This window comes from Ambystoma mexicanum, chromosome 8, assembly GCF_040938575.1.
Source record: "Ambystoma mexicanum isolate Mex_15411 chromosome 8, UKY_AmexF1_1, whole genome shotgun sequence".
NCBI classification, from domain to species: Eukaryota; Metazoa; Chordata; class Amphibia; order Caudata; family Ambystomatidae; genus Ambystoma; species Ambystoma mexicanum.
In genome coordinates this window covers 477437302-477453665 of record NC_090929.1, presented here as the reverse complement: position 1 = coordinate 477453665, position 16364 = coordinate 477437302, and positions in this window count along the sequence as shown.

Below are 16364 nucleotides of genomic sequence, written 5' to 3'. Positions count from 1 at the left end.
CAAGTTTATTTATTTTTATGAAAAGACTCGATTCCATGGTGTCCAGTCACGTGATGGTAGTAGGTTGAAGGGAGGAAAACTTCACACCTACGCTTGGGAGCTCACCATGCGGATCCTCCTTGAAAGTTCTCAGAGCACAGTACAGACTCAAGGCCAGCTTCAAAGAAATAATTGACACATGACCACTGAGGTGATGATTGATTGTACCATAATTGGTGGGAATCCGGGGCACATACACATCCATATGCACCGGGCTGTTCTTTCTGAATGCTGCTAGACGCAGGTGGAAAAGTATGAGTGGGTTTGATGCCAACCCAATCATAGTGGACCGTGTAATCTAAGGTCCTATAGTTGCACTGGGATGTCCTACTTTTAGTGACGTTCATGGTGGCCATTTTGAAGATAGAGCTTAGTTGCCCCACCTAACATGTATTATCCAATCCCCTCTCCCCGTTACCATATACAGATATAGTACCTATATTAAGTTACCTTCCCAGAGCCTATCAGATTGCCTGTTAGGTTTTGTAGTTTGCTACGTAGGATGCCAAAGAGCATGCACAGGTTGTACGTCATTGATGACGAGTTTTTACTATAAAAGTTATGTTTTATCTAAAAGTAAGGGAGAGAGCAAGCAGATCGAGCGAGTGCTGATGTTCGTACTCCCCGTTTTATGAACTTGCAATAAAACGGACCTACTTTCCCAAACTATTCAGTCGCCTTTGTTATTTGATGCATGAGTATGAATCTGCATCCCCATCCATCTCAAAGGTAATGCTACTCATCTTAAAGGGCTGTTTGTACTGATTGATAGGCATCCAGTTTAGTAGTCTTGGGCCTTAAGACATAAATTGATGTCTTCTGTAAGGAGAATGAGGGCTCAGTGGATATTTTGATGATTTGGGATTATTTTAAGGCTGTGATATGGTGGGAATTGATTAATCAGACATCTTATTCTAGGAAGATGGGTTGGGCAGAGCTGAATTTGTTGGAGTTGGAGCTTGCTCACCTACAATGGGGTTTGCATTGACCAAAAGTGTTGCTGACAAGTGGAAGATGAATCAGGTACAGAAGAATTTGAGCAGTGTGATTGATGTGCAGGAGGAGAAAGGTCTTTTTTATGTGAGGAAACAATATTGGCAATGTAGTGATAAGAGTGGTAGGTTATTGGCTAGTAGGTTGAAGGGGGTGGTGGAGAGGTCACATGTCCAGAGTGTAGAGGATGTGGATGGTCATGTGGTTGTGAAGAATGTTCATATTTGCAGGTGCTTTCGTTCATTTATGAGTCACTGTATATGGAAGATACCTTTCCTTTGAAGTCCGACTTGGATGAGTTTTTTGAGTTGATTGCGATTCCTGTTCTGACGTCTGAGGATAGTGCTGCAATGGATGCTCAGATTGAGATGGGGGAGATTGTGACGGCAATAGATTCACTGAAATGTTGACAAATCTCTGTGGTTGGATGGTTTTCCGGTGGAGTTTTATAAGACCTCTTAGGGGTGATTTGGCTCCTATTTTATGTGAGTTGTTTAATCGTTTTGCCCGGGATGGGGTTTTATGTGCGGGAGGCTTTAGTTACATTGATTCCTAAACCGGGCAGGGATCATAGAAAATGTGTCAATTGGAGGCCAGTTTTGTTGCTCAATGTGTATGCAAAGTTATTTTCTAAGGTTTTGGCGAATAGTTTTGGCAAATGTATAGGGGGTCTGATTCATACTTCCCAGGTTGGTTTTATGAGGGACAGATTCAGTTATGATAACATCAGGACTATACTTGATATAATGGGACTTTGGCAGGATGTTATTTCAGATAAAGTACAAGTATTTATGGATGCCGAGTAGGCGTTTGATAGGGTCGATTGGGAGCTCCTGATGTATACTATGCAGACAGTGGGATTTTGTGCTGGGTTTCGGAGTGTAGTGAGTTTTCTACACTTCGCAGTGACAGCAAAGGTCTGGGTGAATAGTGAACTTTTTAATTCTTTTACTCTTAAGTGGGGTTCGAGACAGGGGTGTCCTCTGTTGCCCTTTTTATTTAACGTTGCTCTACAGCCACTGGCGGGTATTTTATGCAGATGATATAGCAGTGGTCCTCTTTAATCTGGGTGAGGGTAATAAGGTATTTGAGAATGCCTTTGAGAGGGTGGGTAGGTGTTCGGATCATAAGATCAATTGGGACAAAACAGAGGTCTTTCCGCTCTCTGTGACTTGTAGGCGGGGGGATTTGAAGAACATGTCTGAGTTTAATGTGACTCAATTAATCGGGGTGTTGATGAGGGATGTGAGGAAATGAGAAAAATTGCCCTTGGGTATTTGGGCTAAGATCAATGCCATTATAATGTCCCTTCTGCTGAATGTTCTCTATGTCATTCAGTCACTCCCCTTGCGATTCCTGTAGACGTTGCTGAAGAGGATTGATACAATCTTTCAAGACTTGTTGCGGGGTTAGAAGAAGAGGGTTAAAAATTCCTAACTTCATACTTATGCATAGTGTTTCGGGAGGGTGGCTTTGGTTACCCGGATCTTGTTAATTATCATAGGGGCTTTTAATTAAAAAAAGGCAGCTCACTACTTTGCGCCCGAAATTTCACTGGAGCCACTTTGGATGATGAAAGAGAAGGATAGGTTTTCTCTGTTCTTGTTGGATAATGTTTATTCTATGGGGGGAACGCTGAGATTAAGTGATAGATTACCTTTGATTGATGTGACTCGGGAGGCTCTTACCTTGTGGTTGACTGCCAATGATCAGAATTTGTGGATGTGCTATAAGCCTTCTCTTTGGCACAATCCAGGACTTCAGATTGTGAGAAAACCACTAGGTTGGCAAAGTTAAATCTCAAGGGAGGTGCTGCGGATAGGTGATGTGTTGTGGGAGGGGTGGATGATACCCTTTGCAGATCTTCAATGTACATTTGGTCTGGGGAATAGGGAGTTGGGGAGATTCAGGGAGTTAGAGTTACTTTTGTCTCAGAGGCTGGGGTATGTTGTCTGTTCTATTGGGAGGAATTGGCCGGAGGATAGCTCAGGGGCAACGCATGTATCTTGGAAACAAGACAACGCACAGCAACACAGGTTTGAATTCCCAGGATCTCGCTTAGAAACCGGTTGGTTGTAAGTGCATTATAAAAGAACAATTATAACTATAACTGAGCCAGGTGCATCTGCTATATTTGCATCCTCACCCAGTATGGTATCCACATTACTTAATACGATGCCTATGGAGCTGTTATTTGTTGAATCCTGGAAAAAGGTATGACAGACTTGGGAGTGCAAATTTGGGTGAGACATTTCAGATAAGGAATGGTGATGGGTGCAGAAGGCTGGTTTTAGGTGTAAATTGGCCCTGACCGTGAGACTTTCCCAACATAAGATTTTAGGACGTCGGTATTGGACCATGATGCGCATGCACAGTTTGAGTTTGTTGGACAATGATGTGTGCTGTGGTAAGGGGGGGCTCACTTTGTTGCATATTTTGTGTGGTTGTCCTAGGGTGCTCATATTATGGGGGTGAAGGGTGTTGGACAGGATGGACACGATTTTTTCTATGGGTTTTCCAAGGATGCCTTTGTAAATTCTTTTGTTGCCTGGAAGAGGGAGATGTGAGTTTGCTAGACAGTGCAGTCAGTTGATAGACAAAGTGTTGATGGTGGCGGCATAGCAGGTTCTGAAGGTGTGGAAAACCAGGAAAAAGCCACTGGTGGAGAATTGGTTGAATGATTTACAGGTTTTGTCGGACTTTGAGAGAGTTTTGTTTCGTAAGCAGAATCGACAAGACCTTTATCTGGAACTTTGGACTCCCTTTAACAATTTTTGTGATTAGTATTGATTGCTTTGTATTGTCCAATGTTCAGATAAATGGTGGAGGGCCTGGGTGAGTTTTATGGGTGTGCGAGTGAGTGGGTTTATGTATGTGTTGTGTTTTTTTGCTTTAAGTGTTTGGTTATATTCACACTTGGGGAGAATCTGTTTGGAGAGGGCTTGCATTGTGTTTTGTATTGTTAGACCGTGATTTTGATACTTTAATGGATGTGATGTTGCATAGTTACGTTGTATATGTTTTGTTTGGTTTGGTTTTCTTTAGGTGACAGAATTTAAACTCGGTAAATAAAGAGGATAAAACAAGTTTTATACCCAGATATATGCCTCCATACTTCACCAAACTGTGGATTAAATCAGTATATTTTTGGATCATATCAGCCTCCTTTGGATACATCAGATGTACAGGCAGGCCCTCAATGAGTCACTGATCGCACCAGGCACCAGAAATGCACAATGCTATGCCCAGGGTGGCATGTAGAGAGCATCCAGGGAATTACTTTTTTATACTGCTTTTTACAAAGGCTTCTACTTTGCTAGCCCTGAATTTGCTTAAAGTATCTAAGGAGGCTATTGGTCAGGGAGAATTGTAGAGAACTACTATGGAAGCCATGATCACGCTCCTCTTAAAACCAAACAAGGGTGCAACATCATGTGCCTCCTAGCTTCTTATTTCTCTTATGAATCTTGATAATAACATTATCACTAGGATTCTCGCAAATAGGCTACTCCCATTGATGCCGTTATTCATCTTATCTAATCAATCTCATTTTATTCCAGTGCAGTCCAACCACTATAACCTGGGGTGCATTTTTGGCCTCTTGCAACTGGTTAAACCAGGGATTCCTATTGTTTTGACCATGTGGGATGTCAAATGGCATTTCCTTTTCACAGTGCATGGCTGGTTGGAATTGTGTACCAAATCTATTTCTATGATCAAGCTCTTATATGCATGCTCCACTGCCCGGGTTATGTGTTATCTGCAGAGTCTCAGATGGAATTTGCATGGGGCTTAGCACCCAACATGGGTGTCCCCTTTCCTGTCACCCTTATTCCATGGCAGTACAGCCCTTTGCTGCCCTAGTTTGTAGCAAACATATGTACCAGTGACTGAAGCTCTACTCTCACACATTACTTCCTGACAATATATATGCTGACGATTTAAACCCTGATTCATGGAACTGTTTGCGCATAAAACGCACATTTGCGCGCCATTCTGCCCGAAAATCCCTGTGTGAGGTATGGGGATTTTCGGGCAGAATGGCGGGCGAATGTGCGTTTTACACGCAAATAATTCCATGAATCAGGGTAATGATGTTTTTGTCAAAAAAACGCAGAAACACGCAGGACAAGTTTCTGAATAACTTGTTGGATGTAAGTCAGTTTTGTTCCTTTTCTGGCTTGAAGATGAACTAGAAGCCTGAGATTTTCCTGATTATGACGTCCACTAGGAGTCTTGGAAGTCTATTTGGTATTAAGTTAGAGCAAGATACCATGTGCTCTTTAGGAGCAGAGGTCACTGTGAATCCCATTTGGATATGATATGATATGGCATTTGTAACGCGCCTATACACAAGTGTTTCAAGGCGCGACGAGGCAGGGAGGGGGGAACAAGGGGAAGACAGACAACGATCCTACTAGGCCAGGTGTCATTCAGATCGCGCAAGTGCAGGGGTAGGGGGAAGGGAAAAAGTGCAAGGGGAAGGGGAGGGGGGAAGTGCTGATCAGGGTAAGTAGAATAAAATAAATAAATAATAAATAAGTAGGGCCAGGTGGTGGCAAGTGCAAGGTAAGTGCAGACAAGTGCTAGGAGGGGGGAGCTGTAGGGATGCAGAGACAGCCCTGCAGTGCAGGGGTTGCCAGGGAGGCAGTGCAAGTGGAGAGTGGCTGGGCCAAGGACCGAGATCGGTGAGAGTGGCCCAGGTGCAGGTTCAGTGCAGTTTCAGTGAAGAATTTAGCAGGGAAGAGGGGGAGAGAAAGCAGAAGCAAAGAGGAAGGTTTTGAAGTGCTTCCGGAACCGAAGATGGTTCTCCTCAAGTTTCAGGGAGGCAGGAAGGCTGTTCCAGAGAGAGGCCCCTGCCGCAGAGAGAGATCTCCCCCCAGCTCGTTGCTTCGAGAAGCGGCTCACCCTGAGGGAGTTGGAGACAGATGAGCGAAGGGCTCGGGAAGGAAGATATTTAGGAAGAAAGAGTTGAAGGTATTATATATATATAGCAAAGTCTTCGTTTCTTGAAAGCTGCACTCCCATCTGGTTTTGGAATCCACTCGAATATATATATATATATAGTATATATAGGTAGTGGCCGTGTAGTTATGGTTAAGTTGCTGTTTCCATAGGAAGAGCTCTTTTTGGGCAGCTTGTAACTTCGCTCCCCCTGGACGAATCATCACCAAACTTTGCAAAAAAGGTTTATGGGCCACTCTGAATTTTCTTTGCAAAGTTAGGTGACGTTTGGTCCAGGGGATGGGGGGAATGGAGTTATAGGGGGGGTCCCAAAACATCTTTTTCCCATAGAGTGAATGGGGGAAAAAAACTTTGCGCACGCCTACAGCCCAAACCGCTGGACAGATTTTCACCAAATTTGCGGCAGGACGACGTGCTTTTGCAAATTTGGTGCCAATCCGTCCAGTAGTTTTCTTTAAAACGACCAAAAAGTATGTCTCAAAAAATGTGTGATATCTATGCCCTCTCCGTGGTCACAACACCCTGTTCGCTCCGCGGACAAGATAACGATTGGCTAAGGGGCTTGCGTCATGACCGCGGACACACGGCCTGTCCTCGGATTGGCTGGAGTGAGGCGTGATGTGCGTCAGATTGTTTCAATGCATCTGACATCTTGGATCCGCCGACAGCGCTGCGCCGACCAGAGGCGAAATGCTGTTTTGGGGAGTGTTTTGGTGTGTCAGAGTGCTTGGGGAGGTTCAGAGAGTAAGAGATGGGTGAAATACTGTATTTGTTTAAGCGGCAGGTGCTAATGATGTATTCGCCATGGCCGCGCTGTCCCGGATGTTTGTAAGTACTGAAAATGAGGGGTCTCATAAGGATAGTATTTCCATCCGTGCTGTGTGCAGGCAAGTTGAAACTGTTGTAAACACACGCGTGGTGTTAGCGAATATTAAAATTGAGTACATGCCGTTTGTTTCTATGGGTGTGGTACTGGCTTATAAGCCACCATGGGTGTGATTCACCTTCACACCCATGGATACTTTGATTCACCTTCAAAATGGCGAGTGCAACTATATACATGGAAATCACTCCCATTATCTCTGATTGGATGCTTTTGAAAATTCTGATCCATCTAAATGTTTGATTGCGTGGTATCCTACTGTAATTCATTTGGGATGGATGGCGTATGAGAATTGGGTGAAGGAGAAACAACACCCTTGGAAGTGGGCAGCCTTGCTATGCCAGACTTTGAAGTATATTATATGGTGGCACATGCCAAATTCCTGTATCAGTAGTTCACTCTTCAATATAACTCGCCCAGAGAGGGCGACTGCTGAAATCGCATCTCTGAATTCTATCATGGTGAAGGGCATTTCCTGTAATATGGGAGAGATTGATGTGGTTCTAATAAATGACGCGTGTGGAAAAGATAGCAATCTGGTTGGGTGTGTGACTTCCTTTCTCCTCTTTAATACCACTGGTTCACATAGCTGAGGTTACATGTCCTTTGATTGTTCATTTGTCAAAACTATGGGGTAACTTAATTTGTAGTTTTATCTTTAGACATGAATAAATGAGTGGGGGTACATCAGCCTGGATATTTTCCTCTATCTTGTGTTGGCCAATGTCTTCAAAGCTCTCTTCCCTTCCAGTACAACCTCCTGATTTTTCTCCCCTTTGCAGTAAGATTAAAGCATAAGGTGGTGTCTAATTTGTATCTAATCCTCAAATTATCAAGAGTGACTTAAAATTATTGGATGCTGCTAGGGCTAAATGGGAAATGGGTCTCCAGATGTTTATTGAGGATGACCAATTGACCTTTAGATGCTCGTAAACCAAATACTTGACATTTAAATAGAGGGTCAAATGATTGCATTTCGAATATTTTTATCAAACCTACCTCATGACTAATTAACAGCATGAGCCTTTCCTCTCACATGCCCGTGCGTGTATCGTTATCAGCAGGATCATGCTGGATTTTCCTATTTGACTTGGCAATGGCCAGTTCTTTAATGTTCTAACACGTAGTATTTCAGGTGCCCAACAAAATTCTGGATGTTCAAATATCACTTTATTTTGCCATTATTGGGTTGTTCGGCCTTGCCAGGGTTCCCGCAGGCCAGCCCAGGAAACTGTCTGACCATGTGACAATGGTTGGAGGATTTATCAAATTCCCAAGATTGGGAAATAGGCCTACTGTGAAACGACTTTTGCATCTACACCATCACATATTTTGGTCCACATCCTAATGATATGTTTATGAATGTCCAAGCCAGCGGTTGCTGGTCCACCACCCCGTTGTTGAGGCTGACACTATCGACCCCCTAATTTGCTGTAGTCTCCATGCTGCGCCCGAGCATTTATGTAATATGTGTGGCATATATATGCGGCCCCTGCTTAAATAGTTTGTCTGTTTTTAGTGTTCGTAAATGCTGTTGACTTGAGACCACTGCCTTTGTTGCATTCTCCACAAATGCTGCACTCTTGTTGTCTACCCGACATGGCTGGAATTTTTTTGCATGTCACTTTGTTGCTTTCTGATGTTAAATGATGCTTGAAGAAAATGCACCCAATTTAGAGTTACCAAAGACTCTACTTTTAACTGAAACATTATTGGTGGTATTCCACAGGCGGTATTCTAGTAATACCAATGTTTGTTCACCATTGTACTGATGGTGGAAATGTATAATGTACAGTGGCGTTCTACGTGTTTTCTATTTCTGATTCCTAATTTATGTCACGAGGGCACTACAACCATAGGTTCACAGTGCTCGACTCAAACAGCATCAAAGATCATGTGATAAGTCTCTAAATTAGATTTTTCGAAGGTCTTCATTTTGGTCGTGCCCAAAGAATTGGATCACTTTTTTGTACTACGGGGGATCCGCCAGCCTTCCTCACACTACCTGACTATCCTGACTCTGCCCACCCCCTGCTTCCCTACCCCCAACAAATACATATACAAATACATCTAAATATATATATATATATATATATATATATATATATATATATATATATATATATATATATATATATATATATATATATATATATATATACATATAAAAGAAATGGTCGAATTCTGCTTAAGCAAAAGTGAACCAACAAAATGAAGACTTGAAATAAACAAGTCTTTTGCAATAGTGGTGCATACCACTTATTTACGTGTTTCTTCTGCACAAAAAGGTTATTTCTAAATGTGTGTGCATTACAAGTCTAAGTAGGTATGAGGGGGAGCATAAGAGATGCTCACCTTCTCAGCCTTTGCAATGTCTGCTTTAAAATGCTCTCTTTTTTTAATGTATTGAAGGGAAGTGCATGTACTTCTCTTCTGTATATTGAAAAACATTTAAAAGACTTTTAAGATGATTTTACATGTTAACCCCACTTCATGAATGGTGAAACAAATTGGCGGATTTCCATTGGGAAAGGATACATATAAATTACTTCCCGAACCACTGAATTCTGTAGATGGCAAAAAGAGAGCATTTGGCAAATACTGCCTGGTTTAGCATTATTACATAACCCAAAATGACTGCCTTTTTGTATAATGGGAGAGGGTTGGTCTACTGGGTGAGGTTGGCCTAACCGGAGGCAGTGTGATCTAGTGGAAAGAATATGAAGCTTGTGGTCAAACAAGCTGCTGTCTAGTTGGTGCTAGTGTGGTCTACTCGGATTGGGATATTGGTATACTAAGAATAGTGTACTCTGGGGGAAGAGGAGTGGTGAGATCAATTAATAGAAAATAGAGTCTTGTGTGAGGTTGTGTGGTCGAGTGGGAGAAGATATAGAAAATAGAGTCTTGTGTGAGGGTGTGTGGTCGAGTGGGAGAAGATATAGAAAATAGAGTCTTGTGTGAGGGTGTGTGGTCGAGTGGGAGAATCTATATTCTAGTGACAGGTGGACTTTTCTAGTTAGAAGAATAGTTCAGCTGGAAGAAACTTTATTTTTAATTTTAAGACATTGGAACTTGACATCGTTGTACTTATACTAGCTGCCTCACTCAGAAGCTGTGTGATTGTGGGCAGGCTGCTTAAACAAACTGGTCATTTATAAGTTTGCCGGTCTGGGAAAAATGCAGAGAAAAGTGGGGGTACCGGCAAACTACAGTTTTGCCTGTTGGGGTTCACTGATTTACCTCCAGCCAAGAGCTGCAGGTAAATCAGGCCCCCACCAGCAAAGAACAGCTAGTATTACCGGTACTACAGGTGCCAGAAATACCGGCAATCCCCTCCATGGAGTCCTATAGAACTCCATGGAATGGGGATTTATCGCCCTTTCCGCCACGTGGCGGAAACAGCAAGTCAGTTTGCCGGTATCCTGCCGGAATTACCCGCGGGATGCCAGCAAACTTGTAATGAGGGCCTCGTGCTTAGTAATGTATCATTTCTCTACAGATAAAGAGATGGGTGTAGTTATGCTTCTTGTGCCTGGATTGATTTTTATTAAAGGGAGAGACACACCAACTATGTCTTACTACAATTCATAGTAGATCCACTAAGAAAACCAGACTGGAACACACATGTAAAGCCTATGTCCTTGTAGGTGGTCCTCTCGTGGAATAGTTTTCAAATACACACATGCATTAATGAACATTAGCACCCCCGGTGTGGGAGCCAACCAATCAGGTGGCACAGAATGCGGGCAGAAACAGCTAATCCAAGCAACTTGTGGATCTGATTTTAAGATTTTGCTGAACAGCACAAAGCACTATGTCAGAGCTATTACAACAGTACAGAACTGAAATTTCAGGAATCGGTACAGCATCCCTTTAGCTGTTCGATATGTCTGATTCAGCTGCTAGCTAAAGCAGATGAGTCAGTGCATTTGTGTCCTTGTGCTCTACAGGCCAAACAGTGCCTCCGTTTTTTATCTATAGAGGTGTTCTCCATCTTCCACTGGACACATGGAGGTGGATTCGTGTTTCCTTAGTCAAAACTCGCTTGTAATTTGTCACGACGGTTTTTATAGATGCAGCCCCTTTTCGGAGGTAGATGATGAATATGAAAACAGGTATATGGTGTTATCCTCTACAGGAGAGGGGTATGTTCTATTCCCTATGGGACATACTTCCAGAGTGCATAGCTAGTGTAAAGAACTATGGAGGTGTCTCCACCTGGACTGAATCACCTTAGGCCTATGCAACACGTTAAAGACACTATTAATGTGATAAGTATTTTGTATCCAGCAGTGTAACAGTAAACTATAATATATAATCTGTGGGGATGTCAAGCAATGACACAACATGCAACGCTAATGTAGTTTAACAAGGTTTTATTAGGACTCCAGCTCCCTGGCCTCTCTGCCCAGGAGAAAACATAGAATGGCTTTCTCTTGTCTAATTTCTTCATTGTACTGTGGGCAGAAGACATCCCTCCCCCACCATTCCTCGTTACATGTACCTTGATTAAAAGCCTCTTGTGTCCCTGTGTGTAACCAAGGGGGGGTCACCTAGTGGCTTAGGGAAAAGGCCAAAAGTAGAGTAGGCGTGTTTTGTATTCCAGTCACTCATTGAAGTAGCAGCAGCAGCAGTAGGTGGTACACCCACTCCGCAATCCTGTTGACCCACAGCTTCTCTCTCCCGTCCCAACCAGGCCAATGTACTTTCATGTACCTCATTTATTTCTCCCGTCCTCATTTAAGAGCAGTGCCCTGTTAACACACAGCCTCCATCTACCTGGGCACATGTTTGTTTAACTGGGCTTGGGTCCTCGGTTGGCAACTACAACCTTGCCTCTTACTCGTCCTGTGACGCCTTGACTTCCCTTCTCCTAACCCAGTGGTCTTCAAACTATGGGGCAGCCCCCCACCCAAAGGATGGCCAGTGGGCAAGGCTCTTTATAAAGGTATTTTGGTGACTGATTTTAATAGACAATAGAAGCAGTTCGAGTTTGTGTATTTTTACTCAAGATGGGCACAATATAAAAAGTTTGAATACCACTGCAACCTCACCCTCCCACTTCATTTAGCAAATGAGGCATCATTCTTGCTACCCCATCAAAACACTAGTTCCCCACCCCCACTTCTCTTCCATACTGCAATTTGCAATTAATGGTCATCACGCTTGGCATCTTACCGTAGTAACTCTAGTTCTTCCCTTAGCTACATGTTTGAGTGCCTTGGCATTGGACCTCATGTTCGGCTACCTCTCTGTGCCTTAGTCCACTCCTTTCCGGCTGTATTTAAGATAGGCTGGGGCTGCCATTCTGGTCATCCATTAGTTCCCCCATTTCTTTCTCCCATGGTGCATTTTGGGTAGGTGGGATCTGTGCCCTCCCAGCCTCACACCATCCATCATGCAACCCCTTCCTCCAGTCAGCATTTTAGTGTGGCTGAGCTAGGTGTGCCAGCAAGCTGGTGCTTCCTGAATTGCCCCCTCCTCCAGAGAATAGCTTTTGGTTGCTGGTGTTGGCACTCAGGCTACCAACTGCCTCCTCATCCACTCCTACCACCACCTGATGCACTCAAGGAGCTCTCGTCTTCTTCTTCTTGCTGATAGAATGTATCCATCAGCAGTGATTTTTGGATACCGAGGCTTGAGCCTCATTACTCCATATTCTCGGGTTGAGTGTATAGTCGTGGGTTTGGTTTCTACTTGGTCGGTGTGGACTTGTCACAGTAGGACTGTGTTCACAGGGTCTTCGTCAAGGAGCAGCCCACGGTCAGGCTTTATGTGACCCGTTTGTGGTTGGAAGAGGCCTGGCTGCCCCTTTCAGCCCTCTCAAGGACATTCTTGAGAGTTGCTAGGAAGAAGCATGTAGCATTTGGGATGTTGGTTATGCAGGATCGTCTCTCCGTGGACTAGTTTGAATTTAAGACAAGGTGCGGTCCAAATCACTATTGGAATATTATTATTCCTGGTCAGGAGAAATTACTTTGCTCACAGTTCAGATTTGGGCATCTGTCATTGTGAGAGTGTTTAGGCTAATGGCGGGGTCTCCTGGAGAGTGAGCCTGCTTGTCGAAAGAAGAAGGTGGAGTCTATACCCAATCTGTTTTTATTTTACCGTTCTTGCAGCAGTTTACAATGTCGGTGGTTGAAACCTACGTTCAAGGAGAGGGGAGTCTGGAGAGTAGATGAGTTAATGGGGTTAGTACGTTCCACTAATGAAATACCAGTCATTATAGCAATTCCTAAATACCCAGCACAAGCATACAAACATTGGGACTGTTGTAGGAAAGGGGGGAGTCATTTTTTCCAAGATCTACCTAGCACCTGTGTAAGTGTGGGAAATTGGGTGGGGGGTATAGCTAGGGCCTTGCTTCATTTTGTTAGTTTTGCTGTTTTAAATTATTTTTGCCTAGGAGTTGCATCTTCTCCTCGAACGTTTCATGTCATGAGAATTGTAATGTTGCATTTCTAAATATTGAATTTCTAATTAATTCAATAAAGATTTTAGATTTTTGTAGCATTTTGTGGCTTTCTTACTGATCACTGGACCAAATTGGGAAATCTAGGGCAAATCACCTTGTGTCAAAGCCTTTGTTCTCTTATTGGCCATAATTGGACACAATTAGGAGCCGGTATTGGGGCTTTGAGCTTATGGCCCTTTAGGAACGTGCATATTTAATGGATGGGATCACACCAGAGTAATTCTGAATCCAAATAACGGAACCAATTTAGGAAGATGGCAAAGTACTGTTTTATTGACAATTACCTAAAACAGGGAGGTTACAACGAACGTCAACGGACGTACGCTCAGTCTCTCAACGATCTCCGCAAAAAACATACTTTTTATAACAATAATGCATCAGAGTGATGTCATTCTACATGGCAATAATGAAAAACCTATCAAGGGTTGGGATTGGTTAAGGGAAACATCTAAGTATACTTTTCTATAGGAGCTAGGATTGGCTGCCCGTCATCAGGTGGACAATTTATGCCTACCTCTAAAAAACATGTCATTTCAGAAACATTAGATACCCAGTTTCTCATTGGTATTCAGACTATAAGGTCCTTCATTATATGGACTAATATAATTGGTTGGTACGCTTGTGCCATGTCTGGAACATTCGGTTAACTTAGCAGCATGTAAGCAAAGACCCAGGTGCAGGGAGGTAGGTCATGAAGCTCCCTCACCACCCAATTAGCCCAACATCTCTCATCGCCCATGCCTTCTGCCATGAAATTGTCTTTGTACTTGGCCTTGCAAAATATCCTTGTCTTTGGGAAGGCAAAGAAGTGAGAGCACTCGCTATCGTGTCTGGGACTTCAAGTTCAAGCTCTATTTCCATCCTTGGCTCACGTGACGGGAGACCACGATTTGGTCCATTTTGCAGCTTTTGAATGCTCTAAATGAATTAAAGTTTGGCATCCTTTGTGTTATACCTTGCATCTTAGTGTGAAAAAGTTAATCTCCTGCATACTAGTTCTTCTTCAGAACAGATAGCTGACCTTGCTTCTTGTATCTTGACTCTAGGCCAGGCAGCCTTGCCCTTCAGCTTCACAAGCCGATTATTCTTGCTGCAACACAGTTTTCTATTACAGCTTCATGGGTTCTGGCCTACTAAGTTTGTGAAACCAATGTCCAGTGTCCATACAAGTGCAGCCTCGCCTGCATTCTATTCACTACTCATAGCCAGCTTCTATGATGACTTAATCTATCTTGTACATTTTATTGAACGGTTGGTTTTCTGCAGTACTTCGTGCACGTGTAATCTTCCCTTTCTATATTGGGAAAACTCACTCAATTCTTTAATTCGCCATTAGGTTCTTCAGGATCTATACATCATCTTTAGCCCACATCTCGTGATGTCGTGCAGACTTCTTATGACATCATTAATTCATTGGTTAGCTTCTTTTCACGCTCCTTCAGGTTTTTCCTCCTGCAGGGTATCATCACGTCAAGGGTACATTCGGTAGGGTTGTCTCAATGGGTATCTTCTTTCAAACACTCGCTGCAGTATTGGTATTATGGTCGGTGCTAGGCACGGAACGATTACATGTCTCCAATACATGGGAGGTAGGGGGCAGGATCTCCTGCAGAGGCACACAGCTGTTCCTCTGCAGCTTTATTTCAAATAAATGTTGATTTACATCTGCTAGGGTTGTAGATAGAGAGCACCAGACATGTGTCAGAACCACCACCGTTCACTGCATTATTGCATGCAACTAATTCAGGTGATAGTCCCAGAGCATCGATCTAAATTAGTTGAAAATCTCTGATTGTCCACTGGGAACCCACTGAAAATAAACAAGGAATGTATTGCCAAATAGTGAGTTCTGTCGAGTAGATCAGAGACTCAGGGGCCAGATAATAAACCAATAATAGCTGCAAATAAATGGTATATATGCTCCAGGTTGCAAGGGATTTGAACACAAATATTTAACAGTAGTTTTGCATCTTGTTTTCCCTACAAGGCCTTTTGATAACAAGAAAGAATGAACAAACAAAGGCATGTTCATGGTGCACAAGTCAAAGCAAAACTGCAAATTCCTTTGAGAGGCCGGAAAGATCTGGTGTTTCTCAGCTAAGGTTGGTGAGAGAGAGGGCATGCTATGTGGAGGCCCAGGATCCTCTTGAAGGCCAGGCATTGGTCCAGCTTGAAAAAGCAACCCTCCTACTATTCATTTTTTGTAATGTAGGGGCAGAGCAAGGGCAGTTTTTTGGCCCTTTCGCCCATGCTTACTCTTGGCATCCTTAGTGGTAATTATCCAGTCAAATTAATTTCAACAAGAAACAAAATTGATTGAAATCCAAATATAAAATGCTATTCATATTCTGTAGGGATTTTAACTTCTTAATTATCGAGCCAGAAACACTGATTTAAATATTAAAATGATTGGGGCCTTAATAAATGTTACACTGATACTGGTACGCACCACTCCTGTTGGCAAAGGTCCCTTCTGGGCACATCAGACACATGAAGCAGCAGAAGTGGATCCCAGCTTGTTTCCTCCTCTGGCCAGGTGCACATTCCTCCGAACATATGGACCCAGGGACCTGGTGACACAAAGCGGGCACATGCAACACTGTCAGTTCCTTTATCATTGTGACACTGCTGGGAAATCTGCTACACACCATCAGGCTGAATGAAATGGGAAATGGGGCTAAACACACCACCTGCTCAATTCTTTGTACACATCAAAGGCTTTGGCTTTAAGGGAAATTGAGACCAACATTATTCTATAACCCAACACTACAAAATTCAAAGCCTTATTTAGGCTATTCATTTGGTGACGTGTCTTATTATCGATCCATTTGCACCATTATACATTTATTTTCATTGTTGCATTTATTTTATTTATTTATTTATTTCTATAATGCCAACAGCCAACAGGCATCAGGGCGCACGCACACCAAGACATCAGACAAAACAGCACGGGATATAAAGAAGAGTTTACAGTGGTTTTGGTCGATTTTCAGGGAACAAGCAAAACAG